Here is a 20725-nt window from a genome sequence, read left to right as displayed (position 1 = left end):
CATTATAAGGCTTAAATATATGGGTAAATTTAAATAAATACTGTTTAAAATAATAGTAATGTTCTGTATGGTCTCAACTATATGGAAATTAAAATGCATTATAGGAATGAAACAAAAAGAATAAACTGAGCCCACAGAGGGAAAATGTTTTAAATTTCTAGTATTGCTGGAGAGAGGCAAAATACATTCTTCCATGGCATATTCATTACTCTCAAAATCTGTACTACTGTCATAAGTATGCAAGTATGTATATATAACCTCTAAGTTAACTAAAATAAATTGGAAACACATAAGGGAAGTAAATAAAAACCATCAATTGATTCCAAAGAAAGGAAGAAAAAATAATCTTGGGACACGTATGTCAAATGAAAAATCAATGTAAATACAAATGTAAATAGATTAAATAGTCCAACGTTTTAGATATGAATTTGAGCCTATAGGTGGTCTATCAAATAAATGATGACATTTATTTTGAATCTTATTATTTTTTCTTCAAAAGTAGGACTTATTCATTATTTCACTCCTTCCTCTTTACACATTTTTATGCACATCAGGAATATATAAAATATTTAGAAACAAAAATTAATACAGTTAAAATGCTATGTTAGGTAGTTGGAGAAATAATGCATATACAAAAATAACTACGATAATACAAGACACAATGTGCTAGAAGCAGTAAACATTGCATCAGTGTTTTTTCAACATATAGTTTGAGACCAATGGCATCCTACACAAAAAAATGCTGGTGAAGTTAAAAGTATGATCTTGCCTTGAGCCAGGTTCACTTTCTTGCAACAAATGTTTAGGACAGTTTGGAAGCTGAAATTTTTATTGCTATAAATATCTTTAAGTTAACTAATGAACCAATGAATTAGTGTTTGTTTCAGGAGAGACTCAAATTCTACTGCAAAGTCTAATCGTGCACTTTAAGGCAGCTCTTTACTTTTGCTACATTTTCACGTTTCTTTATTGTGATTTTGGTAGCCAACCCCCTCTTCATCCTGATTATCTTATCGTCCTCTGGAACTAAATCTGAAATGACATATGGTCAGTCGAATTTTCAATTTCAGTTGCAAAGTTGCTCACAGGAACTTTAGAAAAACCACATGAATCTTTCAGAGCAAATTAGAGTCAAGAAAAGCTTCACCAACACTGCTGCTAGTAAAAAGTCACTTATAAAGATATCTCACTGCCATCATGGCATATATACAAGCTAAAGGAGCTCCCAGGACTAAATAATACTTTATTAAATTGCCCTCACATCTGATAGTATAAATAAACTATGTTCAGTTCATTAATTTTAGAATGTCTTTACTTTGGTAATTACTAATAAAAAGCCAATATTTACCATGCACTCTATGTTAAGAAACAATTTTTGACATTATCATATTTATTTTTATGCCATGGTAAGAAAGGTATCCCTGTTATCATCATTTTATAGGTGACATAACTAGGCCTGAAACACGATTAACAGATAATGTAAGTTCCCTGATATTTAGCTGGAGTAAAAACTCAAGCCTAGACAATTTGAGTCCATGGTGAAAGTGATTTTTCTGTCAATTAATTAAATTATGAAGAATAACATATATGTGAACCAGAAAATAGTATCAGAAGTTAACAAATCATCATGTCTTAATGATGTGAAGAATGTGATATATCTAAAAGGAAAACCAAATTGTTACTCAACAAGCACTACAGAATTCAGTTACATAGAAAAACTAACAAGACTGAAAACACATGAAATTTCATTTCTCAATAAAAAGCAAGGAAATAAACATATGGCTACCTCTTACATAAGTACTTATTCTCTGGATCACTAGTGTTGAAGGGTACAGCTTTTGATAAGACCCTACTTGAGCAGGCAATACATTTGTCAGGTTCAGAATAAAAAGGAAAAAAGAAAAGAAAGAAATTCCAGGAAGTAAGTCCAAGGATAAAAAGAATCCTCTTACTGCAGTTCAATCAATGAAAACCCTAGTGTAAAGTAAGAGAGATGTGCACAGAGAGATGTAGGGAAGGGAGTCTAGGAGTTAGTGACTACAGCAGAGATTCAGGTGCAATGGTAGGCAGTTCTGGCATAGCTAATACTCATGAAAATCAGGAAAATCATGATAAAAGTAACTGCTCTCATGATGGGTACCTATCATCAAACCCAATTTAATACAGTGTTAAGAATATAGGTTCTTTAGTTGGGAAGGCCAAAGTTTGAATAAAGCTCTGACATTATTTCTACAACACTGTCACTCAACTTTCTCTGCCTCACCTTTTTAATGCTTGAAAGAATCAACCCAGCCAAAGTATTCAGGTGACTTAGCCTCACAGAGAAAAGCAAGGCTGCAAATATTTGCAAGTAATTCAGTCTTCAAGACCTCAGCCTAACATAAAAGGAAGAAAGCTTGAGTAATCATTTTTAAATTTAGCCTGTAGGATTATCTTTGTGTTAGGAGTCATGCGGTGCGCTGCAGAAGTAGGCCAACATGTAACAAAAAGTCAGAAAGCTCATTTTCTAGACTTTCACTTCCAGTCAATTTCTCTGAATCACTGAAGAAGTAGTAACCTAGCCTTTACTTTTGCCTCTCCAAGAATCCCTGTTTTTCTCCTTTTTCCTTTTTTCCTACTTCAGAGAGCAGTAGGACAATCATTTTTTATCTACTCTCTGTGATTTCTGTGTCTGCAAACAACAGCAGAGGCGGCATTGATTTGGTTCCATCTCAAACTAGAAAATGTACCCTTTGTATGATCAAATACACTAAAAAGAGTAAGATATTCACAGCGATTCCTGTTCTCTCCCCTCTTCCTCCTCCTTCAGTGGTTCCGCTGCCTTGACTCCAAATGATTCATGCAGACAAAAAACTATCATAAAGTTCAGATAATTTGGAGATTACGAAATCTAAAATCTTTCATATTTTTTTTTAAGATTTTATTTATTTATTCATGAAAGACAGCAGAGAGAGAGGAGAGATATAGGCAGAGGAAGCAGGACTTGATTCCAGGAATCTGGGATCATGACCTGAGCCAAAGGCAGACACTCAACTGCTGAGCCATCCAGGTGTCCTAAATGTTTCATATTTTAAAAGAGACTAAAAATGTAGCCCTCAAGGATTAAGCACCTACAGTGTGTGTATGATAAGTAATAAATTAAGATCAAAGCTACTGAGCGGGAAGTCTACAGATGGGTCTCCTGAGTTTTAGGTAGTAACTGTTCCATTTGCCCTAGTATATCTCAGTTACTGATAATATAAACATAGCACCATAAAATAATTTTCATAACTCAACTTATTATCTAAGTATACATATTGTATAATAAGACAATAAATTTATTTTATTTTTATTATTTTTAATTGTTATTTTTTATTTTTTTAAATTAAAAATGTTTATACACCAAAATTTTAAATTGGACATTTTTGAATTCTAAAGATACACCAATGTTTAAATTCACAGAATTAAAAAAACTATAGCATTATGTATAATAAAAGCTACCTAGTAAATATCTATTAAATGAATGAAGGCATGATGAAACACACACTCTAACATGTAGATGCTGGGATTCTAAAACATTATAACTTTCCAGAAAGCAATCAGACATACTGTATTAAGAATCTTGAACTAGGGTACCTTTGTGGCTCAGTGGTTAAGCATTTGGCTTTGGCTCAGGTCATGATCCCAGGGTCCTGGGGTCAAGTCCCACATCAGGCTCCCCACAGGGAGCTTATTTCTCGGTCTAAGTCTTTGCCTCTCTCTCTCTGTGTCTCATGAATAAATAAATAAAATCTTAAAAAAAAAGAATCTTGAATGAGGTATATATTTTTTTGTTCAATAACTCCCCATGTGGACAAGAGAAGGAAGAGAGACAACAGTATTTCAGTTTGGATACTAAATTCTTTAAAATGGAAACTTTTGAATAAAATATTTACACACATGAATGATACTGCTCAAAAACAGTATGGTATTGGCATTAAAACAGACACATAGATCAACAGACCAGAATACACAGTGCAGAAATAAACTCCTGAATATGGTCAAATTGTTATCACAAAGGGGCCAAGAATAGGGAAAGGACACTCTTCAATAAATAATGTGAGGAAAACTGGACAGCTACATGCAAAATAAGGAAACTGGATCTCTACCTTACACCATACACAAAAAAATGAACTCAAAATGGATTAAAGACTTGAATGTAAGACCTGAAACCATGAAACTCCAAGGGGGGGTGGTGGTGGCAAAAAACAAGAAAGAAACCTTATGTAGTAGTCTCCTCAACATGGGTCTTGGTGATGAGTTTTTAAATCTAACACCAGAAGTAAAGGCAGCAAGAGAAAAATTAAACAAGTGGGACAAAATCAAATGAAGATGCTTAAGTTCATAAACAAAATGAGAAGGTAATCTACTTAATGGAGGAAAATATTTACAAGTCAAATATCTGATAAGGGGTTAGTATGTATCACAAAATATATAAAGAGCTCAAGACAATCTGATTAAAAACAGGCAAAACATAGGAATAGACATTTTCCCAAAGACATACAGATAGGCAACAGATACAAGAGAAGATGCTGAATATCACTAATTACCAAGGAAATGTAAATCAAAACCACAATGACATAATAACACCTGTTAGAATGACTATTGCTAAAAAGACATGAAAGAACAAGTGTAAGAGATGTGGAAAAGGGACCATTATGCGTTGCTCATGGGAATGAAAAGTGGTGCAACCACTATAGAAAACAGCAAAGTTTCCTCAAAAGTTAAACATAGGATTAAAAACTAAAACAAAAAACAAAAATACTAATTTTTATGAACCTGAACATTATCATTTATTTTGGTTTTGTTTTTGGGGGGGTTATTTATTTTAAGCTTTTAAATTTAAATTCAATTAATGAATATATAATGTATTACTGGTTTCAGAGGTAGAGGTCAGTGATTCATCAGTCTTATGTAATACCCGGTGCTCATTACATCACACGCTCTCCTTAATGCCCAACCATAAGAAACTCTTAATTGTAGGATATTGAGGGTCTCTGGAAGGGAGGGGTTTGGAAGGATGGGGTAACTGGGTGATGGACATTAACAAAAATTCTATTTTGAAAATAATGCCCCCATGTTCACTGTAGCATTATTTATAATTCCATAAGATATGGAAATAACCTGTATCTAGTGAGGATGGATGGAAAAAGAATATGTGTGTATGTGTGTGTGTGTGTGTAATACAATATGATTAAGCCACACAGAATAAAATCTTGCCATCCATGACAACATGGATGGGCCTTGAGGACATTATGCTAAGTGGAGTATGTTAGACAAAAAAAAAAAAGACAAATACCTTATGATCTTACTTAAAGTGGAAAATTAAAAACAAAACAAATAAACTCATAGATTACACACAGAGGATTGGTGGTTGCCAGAGGCAAAGTAGGAATTGGGAGGAATGAATAAAAGGAGTCAAAAGGTACAAACTTCCCATTATAAAATAAATAAGCCATGTGACTATAATGTGCAGATAAGTGATTAAAGTTAATCACTGTATTATACTGTATTGTATATATGAAAATTGTTGAGAGTAGATGTTGAAAGTTCTTATTACATGAAAAAGAAATTTGCGACTATATATGGTAACAGATACTAATAAAAGTTAATAAAACAGTGCCTGACATTTAGTAAGCCCTCAAAAAAAATGATAACATTGCTTTTCTAGTGAAAACATTGTATTTTAATTTATGGGCAGTTTTATTTTTTACATTTATTAAGTTTACTAGAATACATATTTATATGGTTTAGTATAAAAAGTTAATGAAATTAATGATATAACAGTTATGGAAACAGTGAAATAGCCATGAATATTAAAGTCTGTTAATTATAATAAAGTCCAAAAATGTGTTTTATAAATATAATTACAAAAGGAATGCATTTAAATCATTTTATGATAATAAATTATTTATCTTGGTTAATGATATAAATAAGACTGAGAAACTGATTAGATACGATTGATAGGGATTAAAATATAATAGTGCCTTTGCATACACGTGGTTTGGATACACTTTTACTCTCAACATTGACAATTAAAGACGTATTAAGGCATTATTTCACCACCCTCCTGAATCCACAGGATTCATACTTCCTAAATCTCAAAAGAGATGAAAGCAAACACAGGAGAGGAAGAGACACACACAGAGAAAAATGGAAGTATGAAGACAAATTATAAAATAAGGTATCAGAAATTAGTATCTATCAACCAATACAATAAATATATATTGAAAAGCCTTCACATTGAAAAGTCAGCTGATTACTCATGAGTCAGTATCCTTGTTCTACTTATAAATGAAGTATCAAAGAAAAAAATGTGAAGATCATACCAAGAATCAAAACAAAGACTCAGAAAAATTAAATGGCTGACATGAGAATATGCTGAATAACTAATCATATATCTTATTTGAACACAAATGGGAATTATAATTAGGTGTCAATAATAACTCTTGACTACTAGGATTGCTTGGGTGGCTCAGTTGGGTAAGCATCTGCCTTCAGTTCAGATCATGATCCCAAGGTCCTGGAATTAAGCCCCATATTGGGCTCCCTGCTCAGTGGGGAGTCTGTTTCTCTCTGCCCCTCTCCCCTGCTCATGCTCTCTTTCTCAAATAAATACATAAAATCTTAAAAAAAAAAAAATCGACTACTTGCAAGAAAGTAACACATCAGTCTATATTTTTGTTGTCATTCTGGTCTTAATTGTGGGGTTTTCCAAATTCTTAGTAAAAAAACATTTTCTGCTTTTTAGGTAAGAACAAAACAATCCCTCAAAACCACAATGACATATCACCTCACACCTGTGAGAATGATTAACAACAGAGGAAACAACAAATGTTGGTGAGGATGCAGAGAAAGGGGAACCCTCTTGTGCTGTTGGTAGAAATGCAAACTGGTACAGCCACTGTAGAAAACAATATGGAGTTTCCTCAAAAAGTTAAAAATAGATGTACTCTATGACCGAGCAATTGCACTACTAGGTATTTACCCAAAGGATACAAAATGCGGATTCAAAGTGGGCACATGCACCTTGATATTTATAGCAGCATCACCAACAATAGCCAAATTATGGGAAAAGCCCAAATGTCCAACAACTGACAAATGGGTAAAGAAGAAGTGCTATACATAGACAATGTAATATTACTCAGCCAACAAAAAGAATGAAATCTAGTGATTTGCAATAATGTGGATAGAGCTAGAGTGGATTATGCTAAGTGAAATAAGTAAATCAGAGAAAGACAAATACCATAAGATTTCATTCATTTGTGAAATTTAAAAAACAAAATGGATGAACATAGGGGAAGGGAAAAATAAAAAGAGAGAGGGAGGCAAACCATAAGAGACTCCTAACTATAGAGAACAAACTGAGGTTTAATGGAGGGGAGGTGAGTTAGGGATGGGAAAGGGGTGATAGGTATAAAGGAAGGCACTCGTTTTAAGCAGTGGATGTTATATGTAAGTGATGAATCACTAAATTCTACTCCTAAAATCAATATTACACTATATATTAACCAAGGAGAATTTAAATAAAAGTTGAAAAAGAAAACAAGAATAAATTAAATAGAAAACAAGTTTTTACCAAAAAACGAATGAAAACAATCCAATAAGTATAAATATGTCTGGTAGCACTTGATGAAAAAAATGGATAAAAATTTCCAAGTCAAATTAAATTTACTCTGATTTCTCATTCACACAGTGGAAATATGTTCAATATCAGCTAATATTTGGACTCTGAAGACTATAACTACTATATATTATAACTATTGCTATAAGTGTAACTACTGACTTTCCTTGTCTAAGATTTCATCTTCCCTTTTGAAGAAGGGTAGTTCCACTCCCTCATTCTGAGCTTGGACTGGGAAGTATTTTGCCATATAGACAGTCTTCTTAAAACACACAGTTGTACCATGAGGATAAAGCTCAAATTTCCCAAAACTTTCCATCTTAGTTTCACAGAAGCTAAACTTTTATTTTCCAGCCAGGGATTCACTTTTCCCCTTTTCAGCACACAATACCAGTTATCATTCAATCCTAAATCTCACCATGGGGGATATCAATAATGATAGGACAAGGAGAATAACCAGAGGTTGAGGAAGACGACACGGTACATAAACTTACAAGTCCATAGTGCCAGAGCCCCTTAAGACCCCTCTATTTGATGGACTATAGAGAGGTCCCAAGGGGTCTTGGAAAACTGGGCTGAGGAAAGACACTCAGAGCATTTAGAATAGTGACTATTAACAATACTCATGGAAATACTTCCAGAATGTCACACCCAACTAAACACAGTTTGTTAAAGATCAGTTTGGTCGGGATCCCTGGGTGGCGCAGCGGTTTGGCGCCTGCCTTTGGCCCAGGGCGCGATCCTGGAGACCCGGGATCGAATCCCACGTCGGGCTCCCGGTGCGTGGAGCCTGCTTCTTCCCCTGCCTGTGTCTCTGCCTCTCTCTCTCTCTCTCTCTCTCTCTCTCTCTGTGCCTATCATAAATAAAAATTAAAAAATAAATAAATAAATAAAAATTTAAAAAAAAAAGATCAGTTTGGTCTATCTTGGTTGAAGAAACTCAATTTCTTTGAATGAACCTGAAAAATACAACCAACCACTGAAATAAAAAAGCAAAACCATGATACTAGTTAGTGTGTCTTTAAAAGAATCACATTATCCTACTCTGATATACATTTGTCAAACAGATAACAATTTGAAACCTTTAACCTAGATGTCATTCATAATAGCTTCCTTTCTTTTTAAAAAGAACAGGATTAGAAAAAAGTGAGTTTTACTAATATTTTTTTGTCTTGGTCTTGAGCTGTCATTTTAACCTGTTTCTTTCTTTTTGTTTATCTTACATTTTTATTTTATTATTTTTTTATTTAAATTCAATTTGGTTAACATATAGTGTATTATTAGTTTGGGGGCTAGAACTTAGTGTTTCATCAGTTGTGTATAACACCCATTGCTCATTATATCAAGTGCCCTCCTTAACGCCAATCAACCAATGACCTCATCTCCCACACCTCCCCTCTAGCAACCCTCAGTTTGTGTCCTGTAGTTAAGAGTCTCTTATGGTTTGCCTCCATTTCTGCTTTTATCTTTATTTTCCCTTCCTTTCTCTTATGTTCACCTATTTTGTTTCTTGATCTCCACATATAAGTGAAGTTATATGGCATTTCTTTCCCTGACTTATGTCACTTAGCATAATACCCTCCAGTTCCAACCACGTCATTGCAAATGGCAGGATTTCATTCTTTTTGATGGCGGAGTATTATTCCATTGCACACATATGTGTATATATATATTATATATATACACACACACATCTTTATCCATTCATCTGTCGATAATCTGTTTCTTAATATGACAACAGTGTAATGAATGCAAGAGTTAATATTATCTAGATATACCAGCAGATATATAGTATAATTAATATCAGAGCTTCATAGAAAAAAATGATCTTAAAATAAATTTCAGTTACCCACCTGCATCAAAATTGGGAAAAAGTATAGACTATATGTTTAAATCTAAAACGAATGATTCTAATTTTAATAAATCATTCTCCTGTTTGCATGTTTTACCTCTTTTATTTTGGTGTTCTAAATATATTCATTGAATTTTATTTTGTTGCTGATGACCAATTGCAAAAATAACTACTGACCCTATGACCACTGATTAAGGCAAACTCTAGGCAACTTGACCTTCCTGTTCATTTTCATTAAAAATATCATTTGGGAGAGCAAATCAGGCTGAAATAGCATAGACATATAATTTTCTTAAAGATTCTACATATCTAATCATTGAAAAATAGTTTTGATACAAAGTGTGTATTAAAATAATGTGGCTCAAAATGGCATAGCTTCAGCTTTACTATCAGTAATCATGGCAATGATCTAATAGCCTTAACCAGGAAAGATGTTTTAGGTAAACTTTGTATTTTTTTTTAATGCTTCACTTTGCCTCAAAGCACAGAAGCACACACAACAAAATAAACCCTAGTTACATCTGAGTGTGGTTGAATTGCACATGTGTCTAGGAAACTAAACGTAAATAAATCAGCATCCCCTGGTAATTTGCTCTAGTCTGTCTATATCTAAAATCTGGTCTGAACATCTTGGCCTAAAGCACAGAGAATCAAGAGAAGAAATTTCAAATCGAGACATATAAACGGATACTTTGTTGTCAAGGGTATAGTATCCGTTGAGGGTTTTTTTTTTTTTTTTAATTTGCATTTCTTGGTCTCAACTCTAATGGTTCTGCTTCAGTAGCTGTGGATATAGCCTACAAACAGCATTTTTAATGAATGAATTGATGATTCCAATGAAACCTGTGTAGCCACCAGTCTTCCTTGCCCTGAGACCTCTGCCATCCAAGGCCTGATGGTCTTTAAAATGCAAGTTCTACTGAGAATAAACTACCAACGACTTCCAGTCAGTTAATCTCAGCATAGCTCCTAAATTGGCTCTCCATGGTCACTGCTCAAGATGTAAACCCTTCCAGCCTCAATCCCCTGCTCTAGTTTCATTTCCGCTCACTTACAAGTTACTGCTTTACACCCTTAGCCTCATGACCTATTTCTCTCTCCACCTCTTAGCCTTACCCAGAAGTTGGGCAGGAAAGAACTGAAGATGGAAAGGGGCTGACAGAAACAAACCAATAACATGCCCTTCCTCAGACATACTCAAGATTCCTCAATCTCATCTCCTTAGTCCTTCAGCTCTGTCATAGGAACCTCGAATACACATCTCCACCTACCTTACTGAAGCCTCTTGTTCACTTCCGCTCATCCTAGCATCTGCTCCGTCTCTGGTTCTTTCAATCACTTTCCATCATGTTCAAATTCATCTTCTTTGCCTTTTAAGATGCATTCTCTTCATCTCATTCTCCATGTGCCCTTTATAGGATAAAGTCCTATGTTGGCTGTGCTCAGAAGAGCAAGATTGTCTGAAAATGAGCAGAAAAGTTGCTTTTTAATACCTGGACAAGGGGATGGCTTTTGCTGGGGATTCTCCTTCTCCCAACATGAAGGACTTCAGTCTACATTTCGTTTCTCTCTCTTCTTTCTTTTTTCATCATTTTCAGTTTCTTTATTGGTTTTCTCATTGGCTGCAGGCAGAAAATGATGGTGTCAGAGCAGCTCCCAAGCCCACCAGCTCTTTTCTCAGTCTCTTTCACCCCTGGGCATACAAGGTCTGGGACTTTGTGCATGTGAGCAAGAGCAACCAGTGCTAGGTATAGGACTAGCACCTCAAGACCTATGCCAGGTCCATCGAACTCGCGTCTATCATAAACTCGAGTTGCTTATTCTGCACAAACAAGGTTATTTTTGTGGTCTTAGTACAGTGCTCCATTTTCTGCCTCCTCTCTCTCTTTGGCTCATAAGTGCATGCATGAGTACACGCAAGAGCTTATTAAAGGACATACGTGTGCATCTGCAGCTCTGGATCTTGGATCCAGTGTTTAGCCCCAGAACAGAAATCACACCTTTTTTTTTTTTTTTTTTTTCCCATGGGGCCCAGGAAAACACTTATCCCATCTCCTTTTTTATATCTTCAAACGAAAGGAGACAGTGTCTAGATGTGGTTGTGACTCTGCTAATGTTGGAGACTGTTTCAGGGCACTATTTTTGAGCATACAGACTCTTCGAGAAGCAGAATTGCTTTGTTGAGATAAAAGATATGTCAATTACATTGTCAAATCCTTCTTCAGACAGCCTAAAAACAAGAGACTCTTGCATAGTGAAATATTATTTTCTAGTAGAGTTGAATATCCATTGCTTGCTCCTTTGCAATGTTAAACGATTCACATTTTTCTAAAATTTGCTTATGTGGAGCTCTAGCCGAACATATATGAAACATGATATTGATTCTTTATATTGTCAACAAGAATAAAGAAACTGTATATTGTGAGTAGTTATATTTTAATAAAAATCTTTAATAAAATGTAATTCAATTTTCAAAAATTAAATAGTTCAATTTCATCTAATAATCTTGATTTAATTTTTTACATTTGTTAATAAAACACATTTAACTGGGTTACATTTTATTTTAATCCTTATGATCAATGAAAATAATTACACATTGAGATGACAGAAATAAGTATATAGAAACAGAATACAAAAATAAAAAGAAATAGAATGAGGAAACATGGAGCTCTGGATGAAAACTAAAGAAAAGAGAGATGACTGTTTATGTAGATAGTCTACTCACATTTTTAAAAACTGGAAATCTCAGGTGTCTGCTAAAGTTTTCCCCAATCAAATTTGTTAATATATTTAGAAATCATTCAAGACAAGAAATAATTACTGATAAACTGACCCTTTTGAATTATGGATTTTATCAGAAAATATTTTTGGTTCATATTCATTTTTTTATCAGACAGCTTTGACATTTGGCTGACTTGAGTCATAAACACTATCTTTTGCACATATTTTTCAATTTGCTATTAACAAAAGTACTTTGGCATATTAAAATTATAGCATGTATTTCACTTAAAAATTGTCAGGTCGACTTACAAGTTTTAAATATCTGACATATATGTAGGCCTCCATTGATACTCTTGTTTAAGTTCCAGTAAATGTTAGGGTCCAGACTGCTTATGGTAAAATCATTGAGAAGAAAAACTTGGGAGTGACTCATACTCACTACTCTGGCATGCAAATCAGCTGTGATTGTCTAGTCAATGGGTCCCAGAACACTTTACTTGGGCTGATGGGAAGACCAGGAGACATATGCCTTGTTTCATTTTCTTTTTTTACTTTTAACTCAAAATTTTGAGGTTTTCCTCCAATTATATCTATTTCTAAACCCAGACCATGTGACTTTGGGGAATTTATCCCAGACCTGGGTGAATGATGACAGATTAATCCAACTCAGTGCCATACCCATGCCTATCACCAGGTTACAGAAAACTAATGAAAGAGTCATAGCGGAAAGTACACAAAAGTCTTTATGAATCCAGGGTCTCTGACTTCAATTGAGTCCTCAGTGCTGCTAATTAATTTGGCTTTATTTTCATGGTTTATTTTTGTCACGTTCTAGCCACCAGTATATCAAAACCTTTTCTCACACTTCTTGATTTCAATCCTTCTGCCTCATTTCTCAATCTTAATGATGAATTTCCTTCTTAACACTTCTTTCTAAAACTGAGAAAAAAAATGTGTCAGAGGAGATACCATCAAATGCCCTACACAAATATGAAAACATACCCTATGTTTCCATCCAATAGTTCTCTTTCCTTGCTGTTATAATAGAAGCAATGTTTCTTTACTTTGTTCTAGATACTATTCTTTCATATATTTGAATGGCTTTATCAAATTTTATTAAATCTTCAATTCCTCTCTTTCATAGACTTTTGTCATTAGTTTCTGACATATAAAGAAACCCTACAAAAACTTTCTTTCATTTTACATAATCCTCAATGATATTTTCACATACCTTCTCTTTTTGTCTTCTGACTTTTATTTTTTCACTCACTACTCTCTTCTCACTTTCTTAATCCATAGAAGCTACTCTCATCCAAGGTGCCAGGCACTTTTCGCTAGTTCTCAGTCTATACCTTATTTGAATTTTGGCAATGTTTGGCATTGTTGACCACTCTTCTTCCATAAGTCACAGTAGATCCTTGCCTTTTATAGCATCGCATGTTCCTATTTTTCTTACTGGATATCTAACCCCTTTTCCATTCTATCTTCTAGTCTCTTTTTCCTTTGCCATGTAATTAATAACACTTTGGACACCAGTTCTAAGTGCCTTTCAGATCTCACACATTCTACCGACATAATTTCATCAGTTAGTTATATGGCAGTTATGAATTATAGCAAGAGTCCACAAACATCTTGTATAAAGAGCCAGATAGTAAATATTTTATGTTTGTGAGTCATATGATCATTGTCTCATTTATTCAGCTCTGTTCTATAGTGTGAAAGCAGCCATAGACAATACATAAACAAATGGCTGTGCTATGATCCAGTGAGGTTTATTTTCAAACAATTGCCAGACCAAATTTTCCTTATAGGTAGTAGTTTGCACACCAGTGCAGTATAATTTTGTAATTTGCAAAATTTCTGAGCTTCAGGATTGAATTACTGAAATAACTGAATACATGATCAATGTGGCTCAAGTCAGCACCTTCTATTTCGTTGTGCTGATTACAGTGATCTTATTAGTTCTTCCCTACTTAAAAGCCTTTCAGAGCTCCCAATTTGCTCAAACATTGAACATAGCTCACAAGGCCCTTAATTAGGTGTCACTCCATCCCTTAGTCCTAACTCGCTGCCATTTTTATATTTTAATCTAGAATAGTAGTGGGAATCTTTTTGGTCCACAGACTATTTATATGAATTTCTGTTTTCATTGAAGCATCTTTGTGTGTGTTTTTTTTAAATTTGTTTTCTGTTTATTTTTACTCTTAGTTTTTTGGCTTTGCTCTCTTAATTCCTAATACCTTGTTAAATTGTCATACAATTTATTTGCAAATGAACATATTTTAGTTATACCTTTCACAAAAACCCCCCGAACTTTTAGAAGTCATCAAACACATTAAAATTAAGCTGCAATACTTGCAATTGATTAAGGATGACACTGGAAGGTGGAGTTCCTAGAGACACTTATGTAATTTTTCATTTCTCTATATTAATCACAGTAAATCTCTTTATGCAAAAATATGTTCAGTCATAATATTTAAAACCATTAGTAATTCAGACATATTATTTAAAACCATTTATGATACCTTTAAAATTTTTACTGGGAAAGGTGTTTGAAAGAAATTTGGCATTTAAATGAATTATAAATTATATATTATAGTATAAATGTATTATACAAATATAATTATATAAATATATAAATGTAATTATTTCCCTTTTCATACAACCAAACTGAAAAACCAATATAGCATTTTCTGTGAAATATTTTTCTTTTTATTGCTGTTAGAACATCTTAATCTCATGTAACAGTTGCTTAAATGTTCAATGATATAAAATGTGTTTATGTTTTTTTTTGTCACTACACAATCATTTTAGATGTATTATTTGGAAGTTCCAACATGTGTTATTATTACAAATCTTCCAAGAATTTATAAACATTCATATTTGCTGATACTACAAATAACTACTGTGCACTAAGAATATCCTAAATTCCTACTTTTACTTTTTCCTAGCACTTTGTTTTAAAATGTATTTCAAAAGTGACTGATGCAAGGAGTCCATAAAAATCTGGGTATTGCTGGCTGTCTGGCTAGACAGGTAGTTTCCCATGAAGTGGAGTTTATTATGATCAATTATTAGTCATTTAGGCTTTAGTTCCCAGCATTGCCCCATAAATTAAATTTCGTCATTATTACTGATTTGATTAGAATTGAGTATGCTAACACAAATGGTATCAAAGTCACAAGGAACTAATGTTTAAGACCAATTTATCCACTTATTAATTTACAATAAGAATCATAATTGCTAAGTAAACTGGTTAATCAGTTTGTCTATCTCTCTTGGAAAAGAAGCTTCATGAAAATAATACTCGATGAGCTTGAAAACAAAGTATGGAGAATTCTTTATATGCATGAATGTTCAATAGCATTAGGCTATTAAGTACTTTGAGGTTAATATTTACAAGAAGGCAGCTAGGTTCCAGAAAAGAATATGTGATCTTCTTAGAGTACAAACCTTTTTTTGAACATTTATTACATTATATTAAGAGTCTCCCATTAGACAATATATTCCTCCAATTTGCTTGCAAGCTCCTCAAAAAAATTTTAAACTATGTCTGTCAAATTGAAAAATATGAATGATTTTACAATGGTAGCCAAACAATAAATGTTTAGTAAAGCTTGGTGGTTCTAAAATGGGCTTACAAATGTTAGCCTCCTGAATTCTTACACATATCTCATTCTCTTATAGGATTCACAATTCCATTTAAATATTTTAGAGTCAGAAGTCTTGGAGCAAAGAAGTCATTTTTACATTATTTATGCTAAAATTTTTAAAGCATATTTATTCATGGCATCATTATTTGGCTGGGCACTTAATAAATAGAACTCACAGAGTCATAATCAATTGGTTGGATCTACCTCAGAGATGTGCTTTTTAATGATATATTTGCTAATATTTGAGATTTATGACATTCCACACATTTAAATTATTCATTTTCTCTTAAAAATGTGTTGACTGGTGATATTGAGTCTAAATCCAGCATGACAATCACATAGGGCTGAATGTTAGCCACTTGTTTTAGAAAGACAATACAAAGAATAAGGACAATAAACTTTCATGTCCACCAATGTTTGCAGCGATCCTGATGATAGAGTATTTGTCCAGACTCACTCACTTATGATATTGTCTGGCAATTGTGTTTGTGATTCGTATAATTTGACAATATCAGAGTGGCCAAGATAAAACATGCTGTACAGGGAGGTTCCCAGAGTGGCTGCCCAAGACTGCTCTGCCTTCTTTGTTGAGGAGGTGGTGCCGTTTCAAACAAATACTTTGCTCTTGGCTTCAGTGGAAAATTATGAAGATGGACTTGAGTGCCCAGAGTTCTCTGTTACTTAAGTTTGAGACTAGACGTCTCAAGCATGAAGGCTGGATTCTTAGCTTTCTGCTTTATTCTTGTCTGTAATCCAGTCATGTAGGACTTTGAGAATCTCAGGAATGATAACTAAAATAAATGTCCTATCTAAGATCGTAAAGAAATGTGAAAAAAAAAAGTGTAGGCATGTAAAAGAATTGAATAGATAATAATCACTTTTTAAAGCAAAATATATAGTGAGGTGAGTAAAATTGATTTGGTTATTATCCTCTCGTCTTACCTCCAACTAAACTTCCTTAAAACACAGATAAGTGTTACAGGATTAATCTGTTCTCTGTTGCTGAAAGTACTACCTTAATTATGGAAATATTTTTTTATAGTTCAGCATCTGAGGTATGAAAGAAAACAGACTAAAGGAGGACAAAAGACCAGTCAGAAACTCCATGAGCAAATCTACTCAACTGGTCTGACAGTTCTCATCCTTCCCGTCTTTGTCGTTTTTGTCCTCTTCTTCCTTCTTCCCTTTTTGCTTCTCCTTTGATTCCCTCCTCTTTCCCCTCTTTCTTTCCTGTCCTTTGTTCCTTTACACCAGTTAAAACTAGATGTTTCTCGAATGCCAGAACTGGTTTGGGGCACTGAGTGTGAGATTGCACCTTGCAGGCATTTAAGAAAGTATTGGAAATGGCACATTTAGGCAGACCAACTGTTGCACATCTCATCTGGGATTCAGCACACACAGAAAGGCCTCTGGTTAGCATCCAGGGGCTGTGTCTCCTGATTTTATCTTTGGCTGTTATGAATGAACCAGAAATGTTTTTGAACCCTAGAATTTCCCACAGGAATGCCCAATGTCCATCAATGACTCAGAAACTTGATGCTTTTTATAATGTTAATCTGTTAATTATGTATCTTCTCATAACTCTGAATGGATGTTCTGGGCAAAGAAAGGAGGCTGAAATTTGCCATGTCCTCAATATCTCTAGGAATGGAACAATAACAGTTTATTTAAGTAGTGCTGTTAATCAATTCAACAATTTAGTTTGAATTGTCACTTTTGGAAAGAATTTATTACTTTCAGCACCACTGGACTGTAAATTTAGAAAAAAAATAACTTAAATTTAACCCTATTTTACCTTTGGGTTATATGGTATTTGAGTTACATAATTATTCAAAGAGAATAGGATAGTTACCAGCAGTAGCTATATATGATCCAAGGTTGTCAATAATAAGAAATGATAGAGGGAACGTTTATGAATGATAGAGATGGCTAGTTACCTGTTAGGATATCAATTATATTTACTACCCCTTATTTAATAATAGTTAAAAGCTGAGTACAAAATTACTGCTATTTAAAAATGTTATCTTCCAGTCCTGATCCTAAACTTCACTGAATATTGAGACAACTAGCAACTTGGTGAAATTTTATAACTGACCCTACTGCTACGTAAACAATTGATACATACTTAAATATAAATAATTTTGAAATCAAGGTGGTAATGGCAGTTTGCCACATATAAATTAAGATCTAGCTACTTTCAAATTATTAAAACAGTAGTATTTTCTAAACAAAAAAAAAAACCCACTAGATTTAGCATTTACATATCAGTATTTTGAGGTTAAATTTTCTTATAGTCTGCAAAATGAAATCTTGTATGATACAGTAAATTCAATTTACATGTTGTTATTAAATACTTTAAAGCATAAGATTCATTGTACTTATCTTAATGAAGGTGAAGGTATACAAGAAAACACTTGTTATACTTAACATTTGTGAATACAGTTATATGTAGTTCATGGAAGAGGATTTGATGTAAATGTACTTTTCAATTTTTTTTTATTGAGGTGAAATTCATATAAAAATATTAAGCACTTTAAAGTGAACAACAAAGTGGCATTTAGTATATTCACAATTCTGATATGGACTGAGTTGCTCCCCCCGCCCAAATTCATATGCTGGAACTCTAATCTTCATTATGACTATATTTGAAGATAGAGTGTTGAAGGAAAAAAAGTAAGGTTAAATGAGATCATAAGGGTATAGCTGTAATCCAGTAGGACTTGTGTCATTATAAGAAAAGGAAGAGACACCAGGAGTGCGCATGCACAGAAAGAAAGACCGTATGAGGACATTCCTACAAGGTGGCCATCTGGAAGCCAAGGAGAAAGGTCTCATTAGCAACCAATTCTATGGACAAATGGTTCTTGGCTGTCTAGCCTCCAGAATTGTAAGAAATACATTTTTATTGTGTAAGCCACCCAGTATGTGGCATTTAGCTACAGCAGCCTGAGCAAACTAACACAAGTTCCAAAGTATTTTCAATACTCTAAAAAGAAACACAACCTGTAAGCAGTTACTCCCCATTTCCAGACTGTGGAAACCACCGGTCTACTTTCTATCTCTATGGACCTACCTATTATGGATATTTAACATAATATATAGATGACTTTTTTCTGGTTTCTTTCATTAATATAATTTTTTGAAGCTCATCCCTGTTGTCCTGTGTAATTTTTATGGGTTTCATCGTATTCCCAAACAATGTATGTTGAAGTCGTAATCTTCAGTATATCGGAAGGTGGTTATCTGAAATAGGGTCATCGCACATGTATGTAGTTAAAATAAGGTTATACTGGAGTAGGGTGAGCCCTTAGTCCAATTTGATTGGTGGTCTTATAGGAAGACACTGTGAAGTCACAGAGAGAATGCCATGTGATGACAGAGACAGAGACTCAAGTTACACAATTCCAAGCTAAGGGATATCAAGGATCTCTGAAAACACCAGAAGCTAAGAAAGAGACATGTAACAGATGTTTTTCCTAGAAACTTCAGGAGAGCATGGCCCTGAACAATTCCTTGATATCTTTTAGCTTCTAGAATTAGATTAAAAAATATACTCCTGTTTAATTAGGCCACTCTATTTATGGTACTTCATTATGGCATCCCTGGGAAATTAATACAGATTTTGGTAATGAAAAGTAGGTTACTACTATAACAAATACCTAGAAATGTGGAAGCATCTGGATTGGATTTAGGTAATGATGGTGACTAGAAGAGTTTTGAGATGTATCATAGAAAAAGCCTACTAAGCTTTGAAAAGACTACATAGAAATATGGATGTTAACGATGATTTTAACAAAGTCTCAGAAAGCAAAAAAGAGGAAGCACCGACACATACATCAAAATGAATATAAGGTTGCTGGAAATATAAACATTAAAAGTGCTGCCGGTGAGATCCCAGTTGGAAACGAAGAACATGTGGTTGGAACGTGGAAGAAAGATGCTTTCTGTTGCAGGTGACAGAGGACTTGGATGATGCCAAAGATAAAACTTCCCCATGTGTTTTGTCCATTTTTTATAGCTGTTTCCAGTAGAGACCCAATTTCTAAATTAATGGCAGTTACATATGCTTATTGTAAAATACTTAAACCGCTCAGAATTCTATATGATGAAAAAGTATATCAAATATTTTTAAAATTATAATTAGTAAAAGTTACACACTAATAAATTATCCATTGCATTTATGCTAAAACAAATACTTGTTTATATTTAACTTTATGACATTTCATGTTAAGTATTTTGTTCACAAAACTTTTATTCTATTATGCCTGCTTCTTTGTATGTGTACGTACCTATGTGTGTGTTTTTATGATTGTGTTTTCCATTTTTTGTACATGCGAGTATATGTGTGTTTGTTGATATGTTCCCTTATGTACAAATTATTTGCATACCTAAAATAGATATATAATTAATATAGTATATTAATATTATAATTGTATTATATTAATATTATAGTTATAGTATATTTTTAGTTATCTAGTCTTTGAAGCCTTGGAGAATATATTTTGCTTTTTGGGGGGGACACTGGACATAGTTTAATTATGATAAAGATTTTTTAAAAGTACGCTTGTAATTTTACCTGCCTTCCACTTTTTACTTTCTCATATTTATTAATTGTTATTTTGCACCATATAGAGTGAATAATATGTCTAGACTCATTTAGCTTTATATTCATAATTTATATTTAACAAATTTGACCCTCAATAAAAATCATTCCAAATCAAATTTTCTCCATTTCTGAATCTTTAATTTGAATTAAATTGGTATGTTAAAACAATAACTGTGTTGGTTAGTGTATTAGTTTCCTATAGCTGCTATAGCAAATTTTTACAAACTTTGTGGCTCTATTAGGATTCTCCA

The 20725-nt window shown here is 33.6% G+C and overlaps 1 long non-coding RNA gene across 1 annotated transcript in view; it reads right to left on the bottom strand.

Annotated features, from left to right (window-relative positions):
- LOC144292364 (uncharacterized) overlaps positions 1-19186 on the bottom strand; it is a 52682-nt gene extending 33496 nt beyond the window's left edge. Inside the window, exons 1-2 of the long non-coding RNA XR_013359801.1 lie at positions 18942-19186; positions 10762-10954 (exon numbers count right to left, since the gene is read on the bottom strand). This is a non-coding gene — a long non-coding RNA (uncharacterized LOC144292364). The remainder of the gene's footprint in view (positions 1-10761; positions 10955-18941) is intronic.
- Between the last annotated feature and the right edge of the window lie 1539 nt (positions 19187-20725).

The sequence above is a fragment of the Canis aureus genome, chromosome 2 (genome assembly GCF_053574225.1).
Source record: "Canis aureus isolate CA01 chromosome 2, VMU_Caureus_v.1.0, whole genome shotgun sequence".
NCBI classification, from domain to species: domain Eukaryota; kingdom Metazoa; phylum Chordata; class Mammalia; order Carnivora; family Canidae; genus Canis; species Canis aureus.
The sequence above is the reverse complement of the archived record's forward strand: the minus strand, read 5'-3'. Positions and strand labels throughout refer to the sequence as shown.